Source organism: Pan troglodytes, chromosome 18 (assembly GCF_028858775.2).
Source record: "Pan troglodytes isolate AG18354 chromosome 18, NHGRI_mPanTro3-v2.0_pri, whole genome shotgun sequence".
Taxonomy (NCBI): Eukaryota; Metazoa; Chordata; class Mammalia; order Primates; family Hominidae; genus Pan; species Pan troglodytes.
Window position 1 is genome coordinate 37,505,378 of NC_072416.2, and position 25,436 is coordinate 37,530,813.

A 25,436-nucleotide genomic window follows, 5' to 3' on the forward strand; every position below is an offset into this window, starting at 1 on the left:
TGGCCACAGGCCCATGAAGTATATCCCTAACTACTGGGTTCAGGGCACTTCGCAGCACATGGCCATCAGCTCACAGGGGCAGAATCTGGGCTTCCTGCCTCAGAGCCTTCACTACACCAACTTTCAGAATGGGATTTACTCTCTTTCTCACTTTCACTCTTGTTCCAGTGACCCATCAAACTGAGCCTCATGCCAGTGAGTTTCCTGAAAAGAGCTGCCTCTCTTTCCAGACTTGATTCTGCTCAGATGCCCTACTTATGATTCCCTATTTGTGTTCACTCCCTTCAGCAGCTCGGGAACCAACACCTGTGTCATCTATCAACCGACACATCCTGGATTATTCCAATTTCCACCCACCAATATCGTACAGACCTGTGCAGAAGATAACTAATGTGTGGCTAATGTGTTCACATCAAATCTCTGAGTACCTGATCGCCCCATTTCCAGTCCACACCTCTCATGACCCTCGTTCCAATCTTCATCGTGGCAGCCAGTTCTGGCCCTGAAACAGGGAGATGCACAGAAGCCGTTTCCTTCCTTGTTGCTTCCAAAACTGTGGCAGAAGCACCTTGAGCAGAAGCATTCATATCTTCCTCAACATTGTCACAACTGGGGCCTGACAGAGCATCAAAAACAATAGCTAAGCCAACAAGTAGCTACAATGTCCCTTTAATACACACAAAACATTTAAAAAATACTAATGAAGATCATAATTTTGAAGAATCCATACTATATGTTTATCAATATAATACTATGAATATTTTACTGATATACGATAAAAAGAAGATAAACGGAAGGACAAAATACATAAATATCCTAGGAAGATATAAAAGATATTAAAATGCTCAGTAAAGCTACTTTCTCTACTTCTAGGAATTACTCCCCCGTAAAAAGCAAAATAACTGAGTTAGAAAGATACTCATCACATTTTTTATTAATAGAAAAACAAAGATAACTACCTAAATATCTAACAGTGGGAAACTGACAAACTTTAATCATGGTTCTGTGCAGAAGACAGCTAACAGCTGGCCCGAGATACAACCTCAGACAGGATTGCTGCAGGCTAGCCCTCGGCTAGAGTCTGGATTTCAGGAGGGCTCCCCAATTCCCTAGGTGGTAGTTGTGGTTCGCTGTGCCTGAATTGACTGTACAAACAACGTGGTCTGTGCTGAAACCTGCTTTCCTTGTTCTGGAACTTGGTATGCACCAGGCAGGGGGTGCCCATGTGGTCAGCCCTGATGGAAACCCTGGCCTGGAGTCTCTACCCAGCTTCCCGGCAGACAGCACTTGACATGGCTCGGTTCCGGGGCAGTTACGCTCGTCCTGTGTGGATCCTGTGGAAGCTTGTACCTGCTTTCCTCTGGACTTTACACACATCCTTTTTCATGATTTTGCTCTGTGTCCCTTCACTGTAATAAACTATAGCCCTGAGTACAACTACATGCTGAGTCTTGTGAGTCCTCCTGGCCAACCATCAAACCTGGAGACCCCTGACAATTGGTGCCCTGGGTGGCTACAGAGTCATCCATAGCATGAAACAGAAGCTGAGCTGCTGTCACCTGAGAGACACCTGGTAAAACTTACCAATGGATTTGAAAATAGGAGAGCTAACCCTAGGAGAGTAGGCTAGATTTTTAACCCCCCTTTTCTCACTTGCTAAACTGAGAGCAGGTAGGAGTGCGGTTCTGGTAACTCCCTTGATTTTAGTTTTCTCCTCCAGGTGGGAGGGAAAAAGATCCAAACGGTCCCAAAGGTGGGCTTGGGTGAACCAAAAAATGTAAAAAGTTTGTGTTTCTCTCTCTTCCAAGAGAGCAAAAAAGGATATTCAATTCCCAGGGCTGGAGCAAAACTTTAGATAAACTAGCAGGGAAACAGCCTTTCCTTTAGCCTAGCCACTACTTTAGGGCTCCCAAGAAGGGGCCCCAAAGAAGGGACAGGAGTTGCATTCCAGGTGGATCTCCCAGGATCCCCTGGGCAGCTATACTGTTAACTCTGTAAAGACTGAATTTATTGCTAAGGGCTTGAATAAATTTGCAACCAAAACTGGGGGAAATTTTTTATTTTACATAGCTTTATGTTTTGTGGCTGTTACATGTGGATGTATACATTAAGCTGGTATAAAATATTATATGCTTATAATTTCTTAAATGATAAGAAGGATACCCTGATCAGGGAAAGCTGCAAATATAGACGGATATTCATGAGACGCAACTACCTTGCTTTTTGCAGCCAGTGGGCGAGATGAAATTTAAACACATGAATACTATCAGCAGAACAAGTCCCCATACTTAATGATTTGTGCTGTGATTTTTACTTATTGGAACCTCTGGGGAAAAAGCAGACAACATAAAAAGGCCATTTCTTGATGGAGATATGCTTCTGTAATTTTTAAATGCAACTTTTGGTTGCTAATGAGGCCTCAAGAAATCAGATATAACTCTTACTAGATGATTCTTTTCAGCTGTAATGCACATATTAAAATATATATTTAACATAATACAACATATAATATATAAAATAAAAAATAATTATATACATACATATATATATATATAGAGAGAGAGAGAGAGAGAGGCAGACTGACAGACAGACAGATAGAAAGATTCCCCCCACCCCCAAGACAGGATTTCACTCTGTCGCCCAGGCTGGAGCCCAGGCTGGAGTGCAGTGGCTTGATCTCCACTCACTGCAACTTCTGCCTCCCTGGCTCAAGCAATCCTCCCACGTCAGCCTCCCAGGTAGCTGGGACCACAGACACACACCACTATGCCCAGCTAATTTTCATATTTTTTATAGAGACAGGGTTTCGCTATGTTGCCCAAGTTGGTCTCAAACTCCTGAGCTCAAGCAATCCACCCGCCTCAGCCTCCCAAAGTGCTAGGATTACAGCCTGGCCTGATACGTATTTTTGAATGGATTAATGTGAACTCTAAGACTGAAGTGATTAAAAGAGCTTGGGAAAACCTTGCTTTTTCACTGTGACTTTGACAACTGGCCCTGCAGCATCTCAGTTTTAGCCAAAGAACACCACCATAAACCAATCAGATCTAATAGACATATACAGAACTTTTCACCAGAAAGAGCAGAATAAACATTATTCTCAAGTATACCACAGAACACTCTCTTAGACTGACCAGACCATATGTTAGGCCACAAAGTCTCAAATTTAAACAGACTAAAATCATACAAATTACCTTCTCTAACCAAAATGAAATGATGAGAAATTAATAACAAAAGGAAAAGTGGAAAATTCACAAGTATATGAAAATTAAACAACACACGGTAAACAATCAGTGGGTCAAAGAAGAAATCACAAGGGAAATTAGAAAATACTATGAGATGAATGAAAACACAACATACCAAAACTTCTGTGCTGTGCCAAAAGCAGGGCTAAGACGGGCAATTATACTATAAAAGTCTGCATTCACAGAAGATGATCTCAAATCAATAACTCTACATCTGGAAGAACTAAAAAAATAAGAACACAATAAAAACCAAAGTTAGGCCAGGTGTGGTGCCTCACACCTGTAATCCCAGCACTTTGGGAGGTTGAGGCAGGTGGATAACTTGAGCCAAGGAGGTTGAGGCTGCAGTAAGCCATGACTGCGCCACTGTACTTCGGCCTGAGGGACAAAGTAAGACCCTGTCTCAAAACAAAGACAAAAACAAAAACAAAAAAATACAAAGCAGAAAGAAGGAAACGATAGAGATTAGAGCAGCCATAAATTAAATAGGGAATAGAAAAATAATCTACAAAACCAAAAGTTCGGTTTCTGGCAAGAACAAAAAATCTGATAAACTTTTGGCAAATTAAGAAGAAAAGAGGCCAGGCAAGGTGGCTCACGCCTGTAATCCCAGCACTTTGGGAAGCTGAGGTGGGCAGATCACGAGGTCAAGAGATCGAGACCATCCTGGTCAACATGGTGAAACCCTATCTCCACTAAAAATACAAAAAGATTAGCCGGGCATGGTGGCGGGTGCCTGTAGTTCCAGCTACTCCGGAGGCTGAGGCAGGAGAATCACTTGAACCCGGGAGGCGGAGGTTGCAGTAAGCCGAGACTGTGCCACTGCACTCCAGCCTGGCAACAGAGTGAGACTCTGTCTCAAAAAAAAAAAAAGAAAAAAGAAAAAAAGAGAAAAGATGCAAATAACTAACATCAGAAATGTAAGTGGAGACAGTACTAGCAACATAAAAATAAAAAAGATTATAAAAGAACACTGTGAACAACTGTATGCCAACCAATAAAATAGCCTAGATAAAATGGACACATTCCTAGAAACATAAATTACCCAACCTGACTCAAAGAAGAAATAGAAAATCTGAATAGACCCATAACAAGTAAAGAGATTGAATCGGTAATTAAAAATCTTTCAGGCCGGGCGCGGTGGCTCATGCCTGTAATCCCAGCACTTTGGGAGGCCAAGGCGGGTGGATCACGAGGTCAGGAGATTGAGACCATCCTGGCCAACATGGTGAAACCCTGTCTCTACTAAAAATACAAAAAATTAGCCAGGCATGGTGGCAGGCGCCTATAGTCCCAGCTACTCGGGAGGCTGAGGCAGGAGAATGGCGTGAACCTGGGAGGTGGAGCTTGTAGTGAGCCGAGATCGTGCCACTGCAGTCCAGCCTGGGCAACAGAGGGATACTTCGTCTCAAAAAAAAAAAAAATCTTTCAACAAAGAAAAGCTTAGCTGGTTAACTCTTCCAAACACTTAAAGCAGAATTGACACCAATCCTCAAACTCTTCTAAAAATAGAATATATGGGAACACTACCTAGTTCATTCTATGAGGCCATTATTACCCTGATAACTGTAAAACAATAAAATATTGCTGAAAGAAATTAAAGAGGATGGAAATAAATGGAAAGACATTCCACATTCAGAGAATGGATGTTAACATTGTTAAGATGGCACTATTCCCCAGAACAATCTACAGATTCAATCCCTAGCAAAAATCCCAATGGTCTTTTTTGCAGATATGGAAAAGCTAGCCTTGAAGTTCATATGAAAATTCAACGGAACCAAAGCAGCCAAAATAATCTTGAGAAAGAAGACACACTTCTCAATTTTAAAACAGTACAAAACTACAATGTTCAAAACAGTGTGGTACCTGCATAATTATCAACATATAGAATGTAATAATGTAATTGAGAGTCCAGAAATAAACCTAAATATCTACAGCCAACTGATCTTTGCCAAGGGTACCGAGAACTTCAGGGAAAGAATAGTCCTCAACAAGTGGTATTGAAACAATCAGATAATCAAAAGAAAAAGGCTGGACTCTTACCACACACTGTGTAAAAGAAATTACCTAAAAATGGACCAAAGATCTAAATATAAGAGCTAAAACTATAAAACTTACAGAAGAAAACATGAGATGAGGATAATCTTCATCAGTCTTGTATTTGGAAATGGCTTTTTGGATATGATATCAAAAGCATAGACGACAAAAGAGAAACAGATAAACTGAACTTCATCAAAATAAAAAACTTCTCTATGAAAGGAAATACAATCCAGAGAACAGGAGAAAATACCCACAAATGATATATCTGATAAAGGTCTACAGATCTGTGAAGGTCTAGTATACACGAAATTTTTAAAGAGTCTGAGGACTGGTGTTAATTCTTCTTTAAATGTTTGGTACACTTACATAGTGCATTTACCGGTACAACAACAAGATGACGACAAATAACCCTATTTAAAAAGGAGAAAGGGGCTGGGCGCAGTGGCTCACGCCTGTTATCCCAGCACTTTGGGAGGCCAAGGCAGGCAGATCACCTGAGGTCACAAGTTCCAGACCAGCCTGGCCAACATGGCGAAGCCCCATCTCTACTAAAAATACAAAAATTAGCCAGGTGTGGTGGTGTGTGACTGTAATCCCAGCTACTCGGGAGGCTGAGGCACGAGAAGCACTTGAACCCGGGAGGCGGAGGTTGCAGTGAGCCGAGATTGTGCCACTGCGCTCCAGCCTGAGTGACAGAGTGAGATTCCGTCTCAAAAAAATAAAATAAAAAATAAAGAGAAAGGGACTTGAATAGGCATTTCTCCAAAGAAGATATACAAATGGCCAACAAGCACAAACATGTAAAGAAGCTCAATGTCATTCATCATTAGTGAAATGCAAATCAAAATCACAATGAGATAGCACTTCACACCCACCAGGATGGCCTTAATCCAAAAAAAAAAAAAAAAAGAAAACCACAAAAAATAGTGTTGGCAGGGAAGTAGAGAAACTGGAACCCTGGAATCCTGCCCCCTGGTGGTGGGAATGTAAAAATGATATGGCACTGTGGAAAAGTTTGGTAGTTTCTTAGTAAGTTACACATAGTTGTACCATATGACCCTGTAATTCCAGTCCTAGGTGTATAATCAAAAGAACTAGAAACAAGTGTTCAAACAAGTATTTGTATATAAATGTTGCTAGCAGCACTATTCACAAAAGTCAAAAGGCAAAACCAACCCAAATGTCCATCAACAGATAAATGAATAAACAAAATGTTATATATTCATACAATGGAAATCTTTTTCAGCCATAAAAATAAAGTACTGATATATACCAAATAAAATAACCCAGACACAAAGGCCACAAATGGTATGATTCCATTTATATGAAATATCCAGGATATGCAAATCCATAGACAGAGAAAGCAGATTTGTGACTACCAGGGGCTGGAGAGCAGGGGAGTCAGGACTGATGGCTAAATGGGGTGCATTTATAGTGATGAAAAAGTTCTACAACTAGACAGTGGTGATGACTCTAGAAAACTGTGAATGTATTTAATACCGCTGAATTGTGACATTAAAATGCTACACTTTCTGCTATTTGTGTCTTACCATAATTTACAAAAAGCTTTAAAAAAAAAAAAAGAAATCAAAGCAAAATCTTGATGTTTTCCCAAAGGCTCTCAAGCCGGTGCAGACCTACCAATCAGGCGCAGTGCCGTCTGAGTGAGGGCCAGCGTGCCGGAATTGAGCAGGAGGTCGAGGTTGTTTGCGCTGTGCTGCAGGGTGAGCATGCTGAGCATCATCAGGAGGAAGCGGGCTTGCGGGATGCTCCCCAGGCTCGGTCCCAGTGGGTTCTCACTGGTGATGGTCTGCAGGGGAACCGGCTGGATACCTAATAAGCATTGATACCCACTTACATTTCTTGTGATGGATACAAGAATAAACATAATGCAGAAAGCACGGGCTATTACTTTAAACATCTGACTAATAAGCATTGACACCCACTGACATTTCTTGTGCGTGGATACAAGAATAAAAGTAACACAGAAAGCACGGGCAATTACTGTAAACATCTGACTATTTTTCAGTGGTTTCCATAGAATGGGCAGCTCTGTCATGCTGCACGATGGGCCTACCCCCTGTATTCTATGCACAGGTCGTTCCATCTGTCTACAGGACTTAGCATGTTGCTCTCTGAATACACTGGTGCCCTATTCCATTCCTTCCATTTCAAATATAAAAGTTATGTCTCACTTTTCCTCCACAAAACCAATCCAATCAACTCTCTGTAGATGCTCAAACTATCCAGGAAATAAATATTAATATAGGACACAGACACTTAGGATATGTGGTGATACACATATAAATGTCAAAATGTAAAAATGTTATACTAGAGTACTTCAACATTGTATCTCCTGCTAAATTTTAAAGTTTTGTTTAAAATCTGAGAAAGCTGACAGCAGCATAGATTATACAAGTACAAAGTACAAACTTATTAAAGTCTTCTCAAAAGCAAAAATTGGCATTTGCAAGTTTCCACAACACATAATTAAAGGCAAACTATAAAATAACATTGATGCAATTGTTGACTCACCAAGCTCTTTAAATTTGGCACTGGCATCCATCAGAACATTTTGAATGTTCTGAACAGTCCAAGCATACAGCTTGCCAAAGGTGACTTCCAGCAGCATCCGATTAAAAGGTGGGATCAAATCAACATCCTTTAAACAATCAGTAAGAGGTTCCCTTTCAAATAAAGATAAAGAATTTGACTCGGGACACTGCCAGACTTCTAACTGTTACAGAACAACATTCTGTTGCCATAGCTTCCTTAGTTAAGAAAAAAATATGCTAACGTTTTACCCTATATCGATTCCTTCAGGAATAAGTCTTTGCCATCCACAAAACATCGCTTACTGCACAGATGGAAGTAAGAAATTCTTGCTCGCCAGATACAATTTTAAAATTGTATCTATCCCTTCCAGGTGAACCTCTGCTCTCTCCAACTGCAAAATATCAATGCATATACAGTTAAGTGTTATGTATATTACCCACTTCAGAGAAGCATTTCTCATCAAATGTTATCTGTTTTAGTAGGCACTATCTCATTTTTTCCACATCCACTGGCTCTTCTTTAAGGGCAAATTCAGCAATTGTACTGAGGAGTGGAGACTGCGGATAAAGATCCTGAACATTCTGCTTCAACCACTTGTATTTGTGAACCCCTGTAACAGTACTCAACAGCGGCTGCCATTTGTCCTAACAAAGGAAAACAATTTTCATCATTAGTCTACCCTATTTAATATTAAACTGTGCTCTAAAAGTTATTCAAGTAAAATATAAATAATGCTCATAGGTTTAAATTGGTTAAAATATGTTAAATTTAGTAATTAATACATGGTTTTAAAACTATGCTATAAATATAAGTGAACTTATCTCTATACTAATATATGTTGGAACAGGCTAGCTTGGCATATGAAGTTAAGTTGTGGTTCACATTAATAGCCACAGGGCCCAGCACTGTTTCTGGAACAAAGAATATATTTAAGGAATGAATGGTGAATAATTAATGATACAATCTAGTACCAAAAATAAAAGGAAACCCTTCTCCAGCTACAGCTCTGACCAGGACATCATAAGTCAAGTTCATGAGGCATCACTGGGGCCGTATTTCTAACAACCGCCCGTCCCTCCCTCCGGATGCTCAGGTACAGAGGTACAAGACTGTGGATTCCTTTGCTACATGCTATGATTCTATTCAGCTAACCTCAGAATCACAGAAAACACTGCAACTTGGGTGATTTAATTGCAATGGGTCTCTTGTCCACATTTATTGGACTATGAGGCAAAATGCAGGCTTCTTCTAAATCACTCTCTTCATTTCCAATTTTTTCTTCATCAGCCGTAGATTCTGGCTTCTTAGGAACTGTGTTTTAAAACATCATTCACTATAAAAAATCATACACTTAAATATTAATTTTAAATTAAGAAATACTTAGATTTACATGAAAGACAAATATTTCATTCAAATAAACATCTGAACAACATTACAAATTGCAATGCTCAAACAACAAGAGTGAAATGATCACCATGGCAGAACAAAAAGACAAAGTGAGAGTGCGACAAGGGGAGAAGCCCTGAAGTAGGGGAAGCCCAGCAGCCAGCAAGCTCTTCCTCAAGTGCCAGAGAGTGAACATTTGAGTCTTTCAGGCCACGCAGTCTGTTGGAAATACTCAACTCTGCTGCTGTAGCACAAAAAGTAACCACAGATAAAGCAACAGGTGTGGCTGTGCTCCCGTAAAACTTTATGGTGCTACAATTTTAGCTTCATGTAATTTTCATGTGTCAAAAATAATATACTTCTTTTAATTTTTAAAAAACAATTTCAAACTGCAAAAAAAAAAAAAAAGGTCTTAGTCCACGGGCAACACAAAGCAAGCAAGAGGTGGAATTTGGCCCACAGTTCCTGGCTTGTCCACCATGGTCCAGTTCAGTGGTTCTGTTAGTGTGTAACTGAAATAATTGAATTCATTGTGATATGTGGACTTTCCTCCCTATATTTTATCTCTTTTAAAATTTTTGGTCTAAATCTCCTCAGCATATAATATAAAAAATAAGCAACATGATAATATACCTGGGCAGTAAAGAGCTAACATAGCAGGCCGGGGTTGCTCAAACACTGCAAATTCCCAAGGAAGGTCGGTCTCTTCAGGATTGGTCCTTCTTCTAGGAGCTGAGCTCTGAGGCCTTGGAACATCCTGCCTGATAAGTTTTTTGGTATACCTGACACCCAGGACCTTGTGGCAGTGGTCTGGCCAGGCAGTTTATGCTAATGATGTGACTTGCGAGGGACCACTTGTTTTTGCACTGGGGCACTGGAGTGTAAGTAATTGAGGTCAGTCACATGGGCACTGCCTGCGTATGTGACTGGCCCCCAACAAAATCTCTAGACTCGAGGTTCAGGTGCGCTGGCCTGGTTAACAATTCTTCACACATGATGTGACCCACTGTTGCTGGGAGAGCTAAGCACATCCACGTGACGCCACTAGGGAGAGACACCAAAGCTTGTGCCTAGTTTCCTCTGGACTTCCCTCCATGCACCCTTCCCTTTGCTAATTTTAATCTGTATCCTTTTTGCGGTAAAAAAAAAAAAAAAAAAAACCACAGCTGTGAGTATAACAGCTCTTCTGAGTCCTTTTGGTGAATCATCAAGCCTGAGAGAAGGCTTGGCGATCCCTGACACAGCAACAGGAATATTAATCACTTAATCTTTTTAAGTTACTTAATTTCAAAAAAAAAAAGAAAACCAGCTTGAAACAACACACAATAAATCTATAAACCCACAAGAAACTCTAAAAGTGACAGTGTGGGCTCAGAACCCATGGATATGAAATGGCAAATGGTGGAGTCTCTCTCCCTCGTGCTGAGGCAGGCCTGTCTCCTGGGCCCGGGCTGAGTTCCTGCATGCCTGGGTTAAAGGAATTGCAGCAGTGTGACTGCTGTGACTTCCTGATCCAGAGCACCCATCGGATTCCGACAGGCTGTTATGGTGTAGGGTTTGTTCAGGAACAATCAAATTAGGATGGCTTCTAAAACGCTTTAGTCTCTCATAAGCTTATTGTTCAAAATGCCCATCAGAAACTGAGTAATTAATACTGTTCAATAAGCAGGTTTGTGAGTAAATCAGTATAAGTCATAAGAACATGATCAGAGGCCAGGCGGGGTGGCTCATGCCTGTAATCCCAGCACTTTGGGAGGCCGAGGCAGGCAGATAACAAGGTCAGGAGATCAAGATCATCCTGGCCAACATGGTGAAACTCCGTCTCTACTAAATTACAAAAATTAATCAGGCGTGGTGGCGCATGCCTGTAATCCCAGCTACTTGGAAGGCTGAGGCAGGGGAATCATTTGAACCTGGGAGGCGGAGGTTGCAGTGAGCTGAGATTGTACCACTGCACTCCAGCCTGGCGACAGAGCAAGACCCCGTCTCAAAGAAAAAAAAAAGGATATAATCAGAAATTTCTGTAGTTTATGTATAATCACAAGTGACTAAATTCTAAACTATTTTATAATTTCTAAGCATTTTTATTCAAATTTGGATTTAATGCAAAAAGACTTTTCTGTACTCTTACACAGCTACTTCCAGGAAAATGTCAGTAACTCTTTCAGCTTCCCTTTATAATTCTCCATGTATCAGAATACTCAATATTTCCAAACAAAAAACATTTCTTTAGAAGAATGGCAATAAGTTTAAATGTTCCCATTATATCTCATTACCAGTATAACTAATAAAATAAAAATACATCCTTGTTCCCATCAATTTAGCAAAGATTATTTACGTTTTCAACATCAATTTACTAGTAATCAAATCATACCACACTCAATTCCTAAACTGCCTCATTGTCTGATCGGTTGAAAAAATAAGTGAGATTTCCGTATTTAATCATAACTATACATAAAAATGATGGCAGCAGGTAGAAATGTCACATGGAATCAACAGTAGAGAAACTTCACTCTGAAATCACAGGTCCAGCGAGGCAGGGTGAAGCACATGCTTTAATAGTATCTTCTGTCCTTTTACATTCTTACTTCTCTTTTTCCTCCGTTCCCGAATTATCTTCTGAGCTATCCTCCTCCAACAGGGCAAAGAACTTAACAATTTAAACTTAGAGATTATGGAGAAGTCATTACAAACAGCAGGTCTCAATTCATTAAAGAGGAATCTCAAACGTTGGATGACAGGAGTGCAGACCTCCTTGTAAGAACGGCCCTGTTCTTGATGAGTCTGCAAAGTTAACCAGGAAAAGACAACTTTAACAACAAATATTTCTGCAACTGTCTGCAAAGCACAGAATAAAAAGAATTAAAATATATCACCTTAATGAGCGAACATTTTGCTTGTTAGACAACTCTACAAACATCCACCACTGACTTAGGCAACGTTCTGTGCTTTATTTGCTCAGTATCAAGTGCACCTGCATGAACTAAAGATAATGCCACATGACCTGCAAAAAGACATTTAAAAGAAGGACAGGGAAGGAATGAATATGTACCACAGGTTAGTCGAGGAATCTGCAGTCTAGCTAAAGTACACAGATATTGAGCTCCTTACCTAAATCTTCATGTTTTAAGAAGCAATGTAACAGCAAGCGACCGACCTCTTCCACGGGGTGCTCGGGGGGAAACATGATCGGTGTGGTCAAATGGCACTGCCTACAGTACCTTTCTATTTGACACAAAAAGTCCTGCAACAGAAACAGCTGGAGGTAACTTCAGGGCCGCCCAGTGAGTCTTCACAAATCTTAAACATGCCACAGCTTCTAATGCACTTGCAATCAGTAATGCTTCTGAAGCCTTGCTAGCATGTTAACACAATCAGGTTCTCACCTCAAAACCCTCCAAATAATACATGAAACAAAGTCTGTGCTATGTTAACCAAAGAGCACATAAGTATTCCTATGTCAAAGTCCTCAGATAAACAGAGCACTGAGGTGGCAGTGGGGGCAGGCCTCGCTCACCTTCATGTTGTGATCCTGAATGTTACTGTCTGCAATGGCTTGCAGAAATGCCTGAGAATGGTCCCCCAGGGCCCGTCTGTGGGAGCAGTCGCGATTTGCTGGCAGGTGTGCCCACTGGGAGCCGCAGTGGTCCTCATCTTTCTCCTCGTTGTAGCTGCAGTGGATCTGGCTGGTCTGCAGCCTCCAGAGAAGATGGATGACTGAAGCCATTCTAGAAAATGCACACGCAAACATGAAAGAGAAACTCAAGTGCACAACTCAAAATAAATACTAAAAAAAAAAAGATGCTCAACTGAACACTCAATTTAGAAGGTAAAATTCAGCATCATTCATATGAAAGAGCTCCACCTAACATGTTTACACAGGTTGACTTGTAATTCCTCTATCTACGTGAATACACTTTCTGGTGATTCCACACACCTCAGGCACGGCATCAGAACTCAGGATTGTAGTTCCAGTCCAACATTCTCTGGATACCTGTGCTCTGCCTGCAGCTGCCTGGTTCCACAGATACCGTGTGAAGACTGAGTTGCACATTCTAACAAGGAAGGCAGCAAAGGGCACCACTGACACAACTAATCACAGGATTTCAAGTCCAAAACTGTGCAACGGATGACTATGGGGGTACCAGGGAGACTGGAAGACAGACCACCACTATTCTGAGGGTCAGTAAGGGACTTGTGGAAGCAACAACTGAGCTAAGATGAGGAATAAGACCCAGACGCTGAGTATCCAGGCAGGGAACAGCATATCTGAAGGGTTTCTACAAAGAATTACATCCTCAGGGTAGGCTATGTATTACTAGAGCACTTATAAAGGAATGAAAAGGAGAAAATATTTAACAAACACACAATCTTTAATGAAGGATAGATCCTTGGAGACGGGAGGGCCGGTGGACTGGAAAGGAGACCTGTGCATGGTGCAAGGCATGGGATCAGCCAGTGCAAATGTTAATTACAACTGCTTATGGTCACTTGAGGGAGCGGCACATACACACGAAATTAGGATGTGTACCACTACAGATCTCTATTAATGATCTGTGTTATCAAATACTGCTCCAAATCCAAGCAATCAAAGCGGGGATGCACTTACTGTTCTTTTCCTGGACATTTAGATTTTAGAGCACTCAGGAGCATTCCCCAACCCACCACATTCGTTCTTCTGAAACACTAATCCAATGCCAACTCTCTCTGGCCCCCTTTCTTTAAGCACAGGACAGCCCCTCCTTACTGCTCCAAGATAAGCTTCTGATCCTCCTGTGGCTCGGACCCACCCACCAGGGCTCATGGCACCCTCTGCTCTGGAGCTCGCCAGCCCTGCCCTCCTTGTCAATTTAAACAAAGCCCATCTTCTGGCAAGCAATGGGCCTTGAGGAGGAGGGAGGGAAGCAGACACCTCAGAGGACACCACAGGCAGTCCAGCACCCAGCACTGCACAAAGGTCCACCCAACGGGGGGCTGTGTGGACACCAAGATCCTCCTTTCCCGCAAGCCTCTCCCACACCCACTCTCGCAAGCAGCAGGAAAGCCCTGCTCCTCTCAGCATTGCCCTTGACACTCCTGTGTTTTCTGCCCGGAATGCTCCCTCACGCAATTTCAGGACTGCTGCCAGTGTGAAGCCTTTCTTCTCCCAGAACCACTTATGAACGTCTCCATTTCACCATTCACCACCTTGTAACGTGACCTGCTTAGAATGCTGGCTCATCAAGAAGCAGCAGTTGAAAGCAGAGGCGTGTCCTATCCATCACTGCATCCTGAACACCTCGCATGGTAACGGCACCAGAAAGCAGAGGCGTGTCCTATCCATCACTGCATCCTGAACACCTCGCATGGTAACGGCACCAGAAAGCAGAGGCGTGTCCTATCCATCACTGCATCCTGAACACCTCGCATGGTAACGGCACCAGGCAACTGCTCAACAGAAGCTGCTCACACGGACGGACAGATAGACAGATGGGAAATGCACGACTACATGAAGGAAAATGTAAACCCATCTTAGGAGACAGGAAAAAGCTTATTATTTTAGGTGGTTACAAAGGCTGCCATCCTGAAATATAACTGACTTGAGCCTGGTCTGGTAAAAACGCAGTCCTCAAATAGAACGCTGTTCCCTGAGAGAACAGCTGATCCACATTCTGTGCAATTTCTGGGCATGCAGGGAGACAAAAGCCATGCTGGGCCCATCAGGCAGAGGCTGCAATACGTGAGACCACCACAGGGTAGACGGGTAGACACTCCTGCACACTTTTTAGCTTCCTCTGCAGCAACAGACCATGAGGGCAAATGACAGCCACTCACAGCTGTTTCTACCTGATTGAGTCTCACTATCCTTATTATTATTTTTTGTATCATCATCAACTGTGTTGAATCCTCCTCTTTTTTTTTGAGATGGAGTCTCGCTCTTGTCACCCAGACTGGAGCGCAGTGGTGCGATCTTGGCTCACTGCAACCTCTGTCTCCTGGGTTCAAGCAATTCTCCTACCTCAGCCTCCCAAGTAACTGGGATTACAAGCACCCGTCACCACGCCCAGCTAATTTTTGCATTTTTAGTAGACATGGGGTTTCACCACATTGGCCAGGCTGGTCTCGAACTCCTGACCTCAGGTGATCCACCCGCCTCAGCCTCCCAAAGTGCTGGGATTACAGGCATGAGCCACCGCCTGGCCATCTCCTACTTTTTTAAAGAGAGAGTCTTGCTCTGTCACCCAGGCTGGAGTGCAGTGGTATGATCATGACTCACTGCAACCTCAACCTCCCAGGCTCAAGCGATCCTCCTACCTCAGGCTCCTGAGTATCTGGGACTACAAGTACATGCCACCATGCCTGGCTAATTTTTGTGTTTTCTGTAGAGATGGGGTTTTGCCATGTTGCCCAGGCTGGTCTCAAACTCTTGACCTCAAGCAATCCACATGCCTCAACCTCCCAAAGTGCTGGGATTACAGGCATGAACCACTGTGCCTGGCCCTCTCCCACTCTTAATGGCACTTACAGTTCAAAAAAAATAATCTGCTAATCAGCAAAAAGCAAAGATTTTCTTACTGGCACATTCAATCTCGACAGGAGACAGCAGTGTGCTCATTGCTAAATAGGAAATGTGTAATCCGAGAAGCAGGCCCAGATTCCTCTCTGTGTCTATCAGAGGTGAAGAGAGACTTCCCAGATCTGGTATGGTGACAACTTCTTGGTCAGTCTGGAAAAATAAACTTCATCATCAATCTGAGGAAACAGAATTAATTAAAAACATAAAACCAAAAGGACAGCTCTGTCCTGCAGCTGTACCGCCATGTAAGCCCAGGGGTGCCCTGGGTGTTCTGCCCCTCCATCCTGTAATGAGTTGATACTGCTGTGCCCAAGTAACAGCAGATACCACATAAACCCACATGCCCTATAAAGCTGGCAGCAACCGTACACGTAGAAAAACTAAAGCACAGATACATGATTTGGCTAGAATATTCCTTAGGAATCAGTTTCCAAAGTGACTGTACACCATGCTTCAGAAAGTATAATGAATTGTTACATGCATAAAGAACCCACTGGGCAACAAAACTATGACAAGTATTCGATGACAAGTATTAGTGGACTGTGACCACACAGGTAGAGGAAATGAAATTTATTCTAACAAAAATCAAACTCTGAAAAAAGCAAGAGTTCAACTTTTCCAGTCACAGAAGATATTTACAGCAAAGTTAATTCTCCCCTTCATAAAATGCTTTAAGCCCTGCCCTAATGGCCTTTAATACATTTTATTACTTGTGGATAGCTGGAAAGCTAATCCCAGTATATAAATTCTATGTGTTCGTGAATACATAGGAAGGACATATTTCTATTGTAAAGAATTATACTTCTACATAGTTCTTCCCAAAAAATACATACCTCAAGATAATAAGCCATTCCAAATTTCTACATAAGACCAAAGTTTAACCTCTTTTCTTGTGGAACACTGTCTATATTTCTCACAAATTGATCATTTAAAAAACAATCTTTCAAGACCAGTACATCACAGATCCTAACACGAATAAATGTAAATTCATTTATGACAAAACTTCTAAAGGATCTTTATATTATCCCTAATGCCCCCGAAAAGACCCAGATATCAGTACTTCTAGATCCAAATATTCCTATCACAAACACACAGAGGGTGTCCCCTGCCATCCTCTGCATCACTCAAGGCATACAGCCTCACCTCCAAATATTGGCCAACACAAAATGCGTGCATGGATTCCCGGGTGACTTCAAACTCGAAAGCAGCTTCCAAAGCTACCACTGGGTTTTCCCCTGCAAACTGAGCTGAAAGAAAAAGGGAAAAAGCAACAGGAGTTCAATTCAGCTTGCCTGAAGAGCTATAGGAGAAACAGTGAGTAGGAAATAAGTTAGGCGCTTAACTCAAAAGTGAGGGTTACCAGAGTATAATGACCTCCCACTGTCTCCCAGGGTTGCCTGGGCCGACTCAGAACTTGAAATGAGTTCCAAGTATTAAAACAAAAAATGCATAATGAAACGAAATTCTTCAAATGTGCTGAATTTGTTGATAAGACAGACACCAAAGCCACAGATACATTAAAATATGCGGGGGCTGGCACAAAACTAAAGAAATCATTTATAAGCCAAATACTCTGCTTAAAATGATACAGGCTGTAACTTTTAACCAGGAAATAAGAAGGGTAATCTTACCAAGAATACTATTTCCTGTTAACGACTGTGTCTGGAAGTCCTTTATATCATACACTTTCTCATCAATCACAGTCCAGAAGCCTCCATCTTTATTATGGTTCTCCAAATCAGCTTTGCGTATAAGTGTCACTTCCTCATTATTTCTACAGTTCTGACCTGTAAAAAATGACTCTGTGTATACAGAAACCAGAATCAGTCCATCGATCAATCAACAGGTAAAATGAAAAGAACAAACTGTGTGAAAGAACTACAAGCAGAAATAAACAAATCCACAATCACAATGGGAGAAATACATACCTAGCTCTGAAACTAATACCACACATACAAATTCTATTAAATATAGAATGCTTTAAAAAAAAATCTAGGCAGCATGAATATCAAATCAGGCCATGCCAGGCCATAGAGCAAATCTCAACAGATTTCAAAGAAATAAAGTTACACAGCATGTGTGCTGACTACAATGCAGTTAAATTGGAAATAGGTTTTCAAAAGTTCATTCAAAATAAAATAAAAATGACTCTGTATATACAGAAAATGAAAATATTCATCCACATATTTGAAAATTACAAAATACACTTATAAGTAACCCAAAATTCTAAGAAAAAATGACTATGAAAATTAGAAAATGAGTTCAATTAATAATCAAAATACTGCAGATCAAAATTGGTGACATACAACTAAATGCATGCTTGAGGGCATTTACGCCTTTAAATGTGTATATTAGGGGGAAAAAGCTAAAAAAGAAAGGAAACACCAAATCAATAGATGTCTATTAGTTCATAAAAATACTCAAAAAAAGAAAACCTGAGTGGTGATCACCTATGCAAGTGCTAGGATACCAACTCAATATTATGAAAAATAGTTAAAGGGAGGTGGCAGCTCAAGAAGTCAAGCTTAGATTATGTCCTTCCTGTACAAATTGTACCTCCTGCTAACCAGACAGCAGAGGGCAAGGTTGGTAGGGGATTTTATAGAGGACACGCAACACATGAATTCCCTGGTCTAGCTTCACAGAACTAAAGCGGGGAGCCACTGAGCATTACAGGCCTCCTGAGCCAACAGAAAGCATGCAGCATGACTCCAGACATAACACCACCCCAACGAGACTGAATTCAAATCCAACCAAACCTCTAGATCTAACCAGCAGATTAATGTAACTAACAGAAGAACATGTTGGTCTAGAATAAGAGAATGCAATCAACCAAGTTCAGAAAATGTGAAGTTCTCCAAAATAACCAACTTGCTTCTTTGAAAAAGAAAATGGTATGATCAGAGACAGGGAGAGGAGGGCCTGGAGCCATGTTGTTTGGGGAAAGAGAATAGAAGCATATGTCAACCAATGCCAATACACAGAACATATTCAGGTCCTAATTCAAAATTACCACCTAAAAAAGGCATTTTTGAGATAGTCCTGGAAAATGTAACATGGACTACATGTTAGATTAAGGAATCACTGTAAATCTTATAGACAGGATAATGATATTGTAGGGTTTTTCTTAAATCCTTATCATTAAGAGATAAAATGCCTTAAAATGTTTTAAAGACAGAGTTATGCTTTAAAATAATCCAATTGGCCGGGCGCAGTGGCTCATGCCTGTAATCCCAGCACTTTTGAAGGCTGAGGCAGGCAGATCACGAAGTCAGGAGATCGAGACCATCCTGGCTAACATGGTGAAACCCCATCTCCTACCACGCCGTATTACCGAATTTAACAGGTATGATGAAGCAACTAAACAGGCTATTTTTCCATTTCCATTGTATTTCAACAGAGCCCATTAAAAAGCAGTATAAATGGCCCTTAAATACTAATATATTTTAAAATGCTCAAACTATATCAGGGTCACCATTTTGTGCTTTAGCAGGCAAAATCCCAAAAGCCCACACACGAGGCTGGGAGACCAGCATCCCTATTGGTGGTGAGAGAAATCAAGATGTACAGGAGCGATCTGGTGACAACCAGCCCACACTAGGTGCATCCCCACCTGTGCATGTGCACAGGCACACACGCGTGCACACATGGAGGACACATGTTCCAGGTCAGGCCTTGCAGCACTATTTGTGTTTTTTGTTATTGTTGTTGTTGTTTTTTGAGACAGTTTCACTCTTGTTGCCCAGGCTAAGGTGCAGTGGCGCAATCTCGGCTCACTGCAACCTCTGCCTTCCAGGTTCAAGCGATTCTCCTGCCTCAGCCTCCCGAGTAGCTGGGATTACAGGCATGTGCCACCATGCCCCACTAACTTTTGTATTTTTTAATAGAGACGGGGTTTCTCCAAGTTGGCCAGGCTGATCTCAAACTCCAAACCTCAGGTGATCCACCTACCCTGGCCTCCCAAAGTGCTGGGATTACAGGCATGAGCCACCACAACCGACCCTCAGCACTATTTGTATAGCAACACTGTGGCAATAAGCCTAAGTGTCCACCAGTAAGAGACTCACTGAAGAAAGATACATAAAAGACATATCTACACACTGAAGACTAAGCTGCTTTATAAAAACAAAGAGTATATATATATATATATATATATATATATATATATGTACTCCAGTATATATGGTTAGTAAAAAAAAACAAGCAACACAAGTAATGCAACATGCTACCACTAGCATACTCATTCCAGAGAACAAGGAGGTTACAGAGAAGACTGAAAAGCCAGAGAGAGCAGGTAGGAAAATGGGTGGAAGGGGTGGGCAGGGGAAGCGACAGTGTGTCTCTGCCTAGGTTTGATTTTTGAACCATGTGACTGTATTCCTTTTTTTTTTAACGACTGTAAAACAAAATAAATACTCTTCATACTAGAAATAAAATGTTAGAAAAATCTGGATTCAAAACTAGGATTACTGTTATACACTGGCAAAGTTCACTAACATCCCCAAAGGCAGTTTTCTCATCGACATAATGAGATACAACAGCGTGCATGAGGTCCTCAGTGGGCCTGCACCCTACAGGTGCTCCACACATGCAAATCACTACTATTACCATTACTATTACATAACAGATATAATATATAATTATACTGTCACTACTATAACCAGCATTATATACTAAGACAGCCCACGTTCAGAGTATAAAGAAGGCTATGGAACCCTCTGTAGAAGGTGGGAGGGCCTGGGGCTGTGGATAAAGGGGAGCTCTCTGGGGCTGTGCCACCTGAACCTGGAACCTGGGCCCCCAGGTTGGGTCCCCAGGCCTGTGCGCCTCAGCTTGCTCATCATTCACTCTCAACACGGATAACACCTTCAACTGCAAACAAGTTTAAAAACCACAGGCCAGCTCCCCCTACCAGTACCAGAAAAAGCAAGTCTCCATACGGGCCCAGGATGAGAACCTACAAGTGGTACTAGCTACAAAACCCACAGAGAACACGGTTCTTGCACCACACCTTATGAGACGTTGGACAGCTACACGGCGGAGGCATCTACAGGGTGTAGCCAGATGGTCTAAATGGGCCATGACAACAACCGCCATTTGTTGCAGATCAATGGCAAGCTCGTTGTCTTGTGGAGGGTGAGGTACCTCAGGAAACTCTCACTGGGGCTCAGAGGGCCAGACGAAAGCTAGAAAGGAAAGGTAAACAAACATTCAGAAATGGTGGGAAAAATTAAAGTAATACAGTTAGCCTTTACCCACTCTTTATATTTTGGTATTGACTCATTTGACCCATCAAATGACAATGTCGATGATACAGTTATACTATATATCTATATATTTACGTAGCATACAAACTGACTGTATAAATGTCTAAATGTGCTGTACACATGTACACAACATTGACTGTGCATGTATACATTTATGACACCACAGGTAAGTTGAATCCACACAGATTACTAACATGACCAAACCACCCTACAGGCCTAGGACCCCTGGAGAAAGGCAGAACCACCTCTCTGGGAACCCAGAACAGCATCTCAAGCTGGCCTTGAAATCTAAAACCAAAACCTTTATTTTAATCTAAACATTGCCCACTCTGGAGAACACCTACTTTCATTTGCAAATTAAATCATAGTTCTAATTCTTCTAAAGGCAGAAGAGCCCTATTATCATTAATTTAAAGACTAACAAATAATAGAAAAATTAAAGCAAAGCATGATATTGAAATGCCTAAGACTTTCCCAAAAAGATGCAAAATTCAACTTGTACTTGACCTGTAAAGACCAGCAGTCCTGCAGGTTTACGCCCAGGGCCCCACATGCCTGCTCCTCCCCCAGCTCCTGTCCACACCTGTTAAGCGGGGAGCTGGTACTAAACAGAGTGACAGCTCACATGACATGCCCTGCACAGAGCCCAGTACATAGGAAGGGCCAACAAAGAAAGCCACTATTTTCGTTGTTCTTTTCTAGTATTGATTTAAAAGTGCGTGTTTCAAGTTTGGTTCTGTGCTGACAAGGAAGTCGGTGCTCACTGATCCAAGTCTTCTCCACAAACAAGCGGCCTCCCACACCTGTCTCATCTGACTCGCTGCTGTTACCACCAAACACACACACGCCAGAGAAAAACACTGCCATGGACACACACACTGGTCTTGCGTAAAAAATAACTAGACTTGAGTACCACCTAAACATAAAGTTTCATCATGACACTCATGTGCATGTCACCCTCGGAGGGGGGCGTATCCTTACTGCAAATGATGCTCTGAAACCTTTGCAGCAAGGGCAAAAGCAAGGTGCTGGTGCCCTGGGCAGAACGCTCATTGTCAGTTTCCTGTGCCCTGCTGTCCCACAGCTGAAGCAACAACAGGATGGCAGACAACATTTGGCTAAAGGAGAAAACACATTTATTCCTAGTAAAAACAGATTAACTTTTTTTTTCATGGTTGATCAAAAATAAAAGCAAACAGCTGGATAGAGGTGAAGCAATACTTGGGATATGAAAGGAAATGAAAGTAAAGCCATGGTAATTAAATCACTGAATTGACACTAAGATTTTAGCACAAGTCATCGCCTTCTGCTGATAGGAAAGACCAGTTAAGAAGCTCAAAGAGCACATTCACGTGGAAGTTCTAGGATCTTAAATTCATGGAATAAAAATAATTAAATGAGGAAAACTGAAAGAAAAAAAAAAAAAGAACAGTTCCCAGGCTAGAAAACTGAGCATAAAAAAGGAAGTGAAGAAAAGGTAAAGAGAGAGCGAGCTCTGGGACATGGTGCTCTGTAGCCAGAGCACCACATCTGCTGCAGTCAAACACGATTCAGTGAAATGCACACAATGCAACAGGTATTTGGATACAGAGGCGCTTCCCCAAAGTGTTCCCAGTCTGCACAAGCCCTCACCTCAGTGTGCCTCTCTGCACAGCCAGCTCCAGCAGGATGGCCAGGGCCAAGTGCTGGTCCTGCAGGGGCATGCTTCTGGCCTTTTGGTGCCTGGCGTTCTGTCAACATCCCTGAAATGAAAACAGTGGATGCAGGAACACAGCGACCTCCAGAAAGACAGTATGCTTACAATCACACTAACATGTTTACTACATGCTCCCTCCCAAGGAAGGATATATTCTTAATATTTAGAACCAAGTTTCTGAGACTTGCTACTCAAATTTTTCAGAGATTTTTAAAGTATACAATTAACTTACAGAAATGTATTTTATTTAAAGTATTCATTCAGATACTGTATTACAGTAGATGACATACTCCAAGTGTGTGAAGCATAAAATATCTCATTATCCAAAACATGAGTAGAAGAATATCTAGCTACCTTTTCCAGTTTCAATGACGTGAAAGCCTATACCAGTATCAACCTTCTCCTACAGAATTAGAGAACCAATTTCTAAAACCACCTGAGGATCTGGAGGCAAAATGTCTATACTAATTTCTATCTCTGATCAAAGATTACCTGGTTGCTTACTCCCATACCCAGCTCTCCAGAATTGACTTGGCCCTATATACAGGTGCAGGAGTTTCATCTTTTTTCTCTTTGTCATCCAGATCTTCTTTCTTTGTTCCACTTGGTTTGACACTATCATCTGCAGAATTAAAATTTTTTTAATCTGTAACCGCTTTTCAGAATGCCATATCATTAGTCAGTCTCTGCAAATGTCCCTCCCCGAAAAGTTACAACACACATCATTAACTGAATGTTTGACAACTCAAAAATAAAATATATCAATCATACCTGTAACAGATCCAGTATAATTTTCATAAACAAACAATATATCGGCCAGGAGTGGTGGCTTATGCCTGTAATCCCAGCACTCTAAGAGGCCAAGGCCAGTGGATCACGAGGTCAGAAGATGGAGACCATCTTGGCTGACACAGTGAAACCCTGTCTCTACTGAAAATACAAAAAATTGGCCAGGTATGATCGTGGACACCTATAGTTCCAGGTACTCGGGACGCTGAGGCAGGACAATGGCGTGAACCCGGGAGGCAGAGCTTGCAGTAAGCCGAGATGGCACCACTGCACTCTAGCCTGGGCAACAGAGCAAGACTCCATCTGAAAAAAAAGAAAAGAAAAGAAAAGAAAAGAAACCAATATATCAAATTATTTAAAGCATATCTTCCAAAATGATATTTCATTAACTTCCTAGTAGATTTCACAACTGAGAAACTTAGTATTTGATATTTACCTACTTCAATTTCACACGAATTGCTTCCATCCATTGAGTCCCAATGCTTGCGTACCCATGGGAAAAGGGAAGGTGTAGAAAAGTAGTATGATTCAAAAATCTTCTAACTCTTTCCAAGGCCCTACTCCACTGTATTCATTGGAGCAAGCACTGCTATGCAGGGGCGCTGTCACTGATAGCATAATTCAAGAGCACTGGGACACAAAGGAAAAGCTGGGAAAAATGACTTTAGGCCACTGACAATGTAACGTTTCAGTCAAAAACAACTGTCATAAAACTCCTGACATAGTAAGCGAAGAGAAGAGAGAACTAACCTTAACCTTGAAGTGTAAACACGTTCCATCACAGAAGGCTATGACTAAACGTCTAAACAACATAATTAGAAAAATGTATCTCAATCGGTGAAAGACATGATATCCCATCCAGATTATAAATAATGAGTATCTAAAAATCCCTAAGGGAACACTTCCTCTGTTTACAACACTTCCGACGCCAAATGTATGGACTTTTGCACCAAGCAGTTCTCCAGTTCTTTGTGACACCCAGCTATGTGTCCCACAATGCAATTCAATTCTGAAACTAACTACCTAGAATTAGCACAGACCCCACAGGTTAATAACAGGAGAGAAAAGGTACAATGCTGAAAAAAAAATCTAAAGAACTAATAGCTGAAAACTTCCTAGGTTCAGCAAATGACATAAACCTAGGCAGATTGAAGAATCTGTGCAAAGCCCAAACAAGATAAATCCAAAGGAAGCCATGATGAGGCACATCATAATCAACTGCTAAACACTAAGGACAAAACCTTTTGAAAAGTGCCACAGAAAGTAGATACAGAAGAATGTCTTGTGTGGCCTGAAATTAAGACTAAATATTATGTGCTGCCTTGACGTCAGTAAAATCAAGAAGGCCTCAAATAGCCTAACCACAAGGTCTCCTCCAAGCTCTGCTCCCACGGATAAGATCCCAGAGCCAAACAACCCTCCTTATCGCGGAGACCCGACCCCAGCCTCCTCATCCCTGCCGGTCCAGAGTTATTCCAACAAGCCAATCACATCTTCCCATGGAAGCAAGGTCATTTCACCCTCTTCTTACTACAAAATGTGCCTCCCACAGCCCCTCGTGGTTCACTCTGTTCCCAAGTGCAGCCCCCGTGTGACATGCGGTGTCCCCCACCCCCAGGGCTGTGAGCATGCGTGACTAATAAACTGCTATTTCATCTGTCCAGTGTTGGTGTCTTATGTTCAGCCATCCCATATCCCTAAGGCAGGAATCTTCTAGGATTATAAACAGAACTTTAATCAACCTCTCCTTGGTTATTTTACTGGTTCCATGATACAGCTTTTTCTGTGCAAAAGATCTGAACAGAAACTTCACAAAGGATACAAGAGTGGCAAAGAAGAACATGATATTCAGCATTGTTAGCCATTATGGAAATGCAAATTTAAACCACAATGAGATCCCA

General features: G+C 41.7%; 2 pseudogenes; both read right to left on the reverse strand.

Moving 5' to 3' along the window:
- Window positions 1-360: 360 nt before the first annotated feature.
- LOC134808810 (putative HERC2-like protein 3) lies at window positions 361-17,547 on the reverse strand (annotated as a pseudogene).
- Window positions 17,496-23,342, reverse strand: LOC134808809 (E3 ubiquitin-protein ligase HERC2-like; annotated as a pseudogene).
- Between the last annotated feature and the right edge of the window lie 2,094 nt (window positions 23,343-25,436).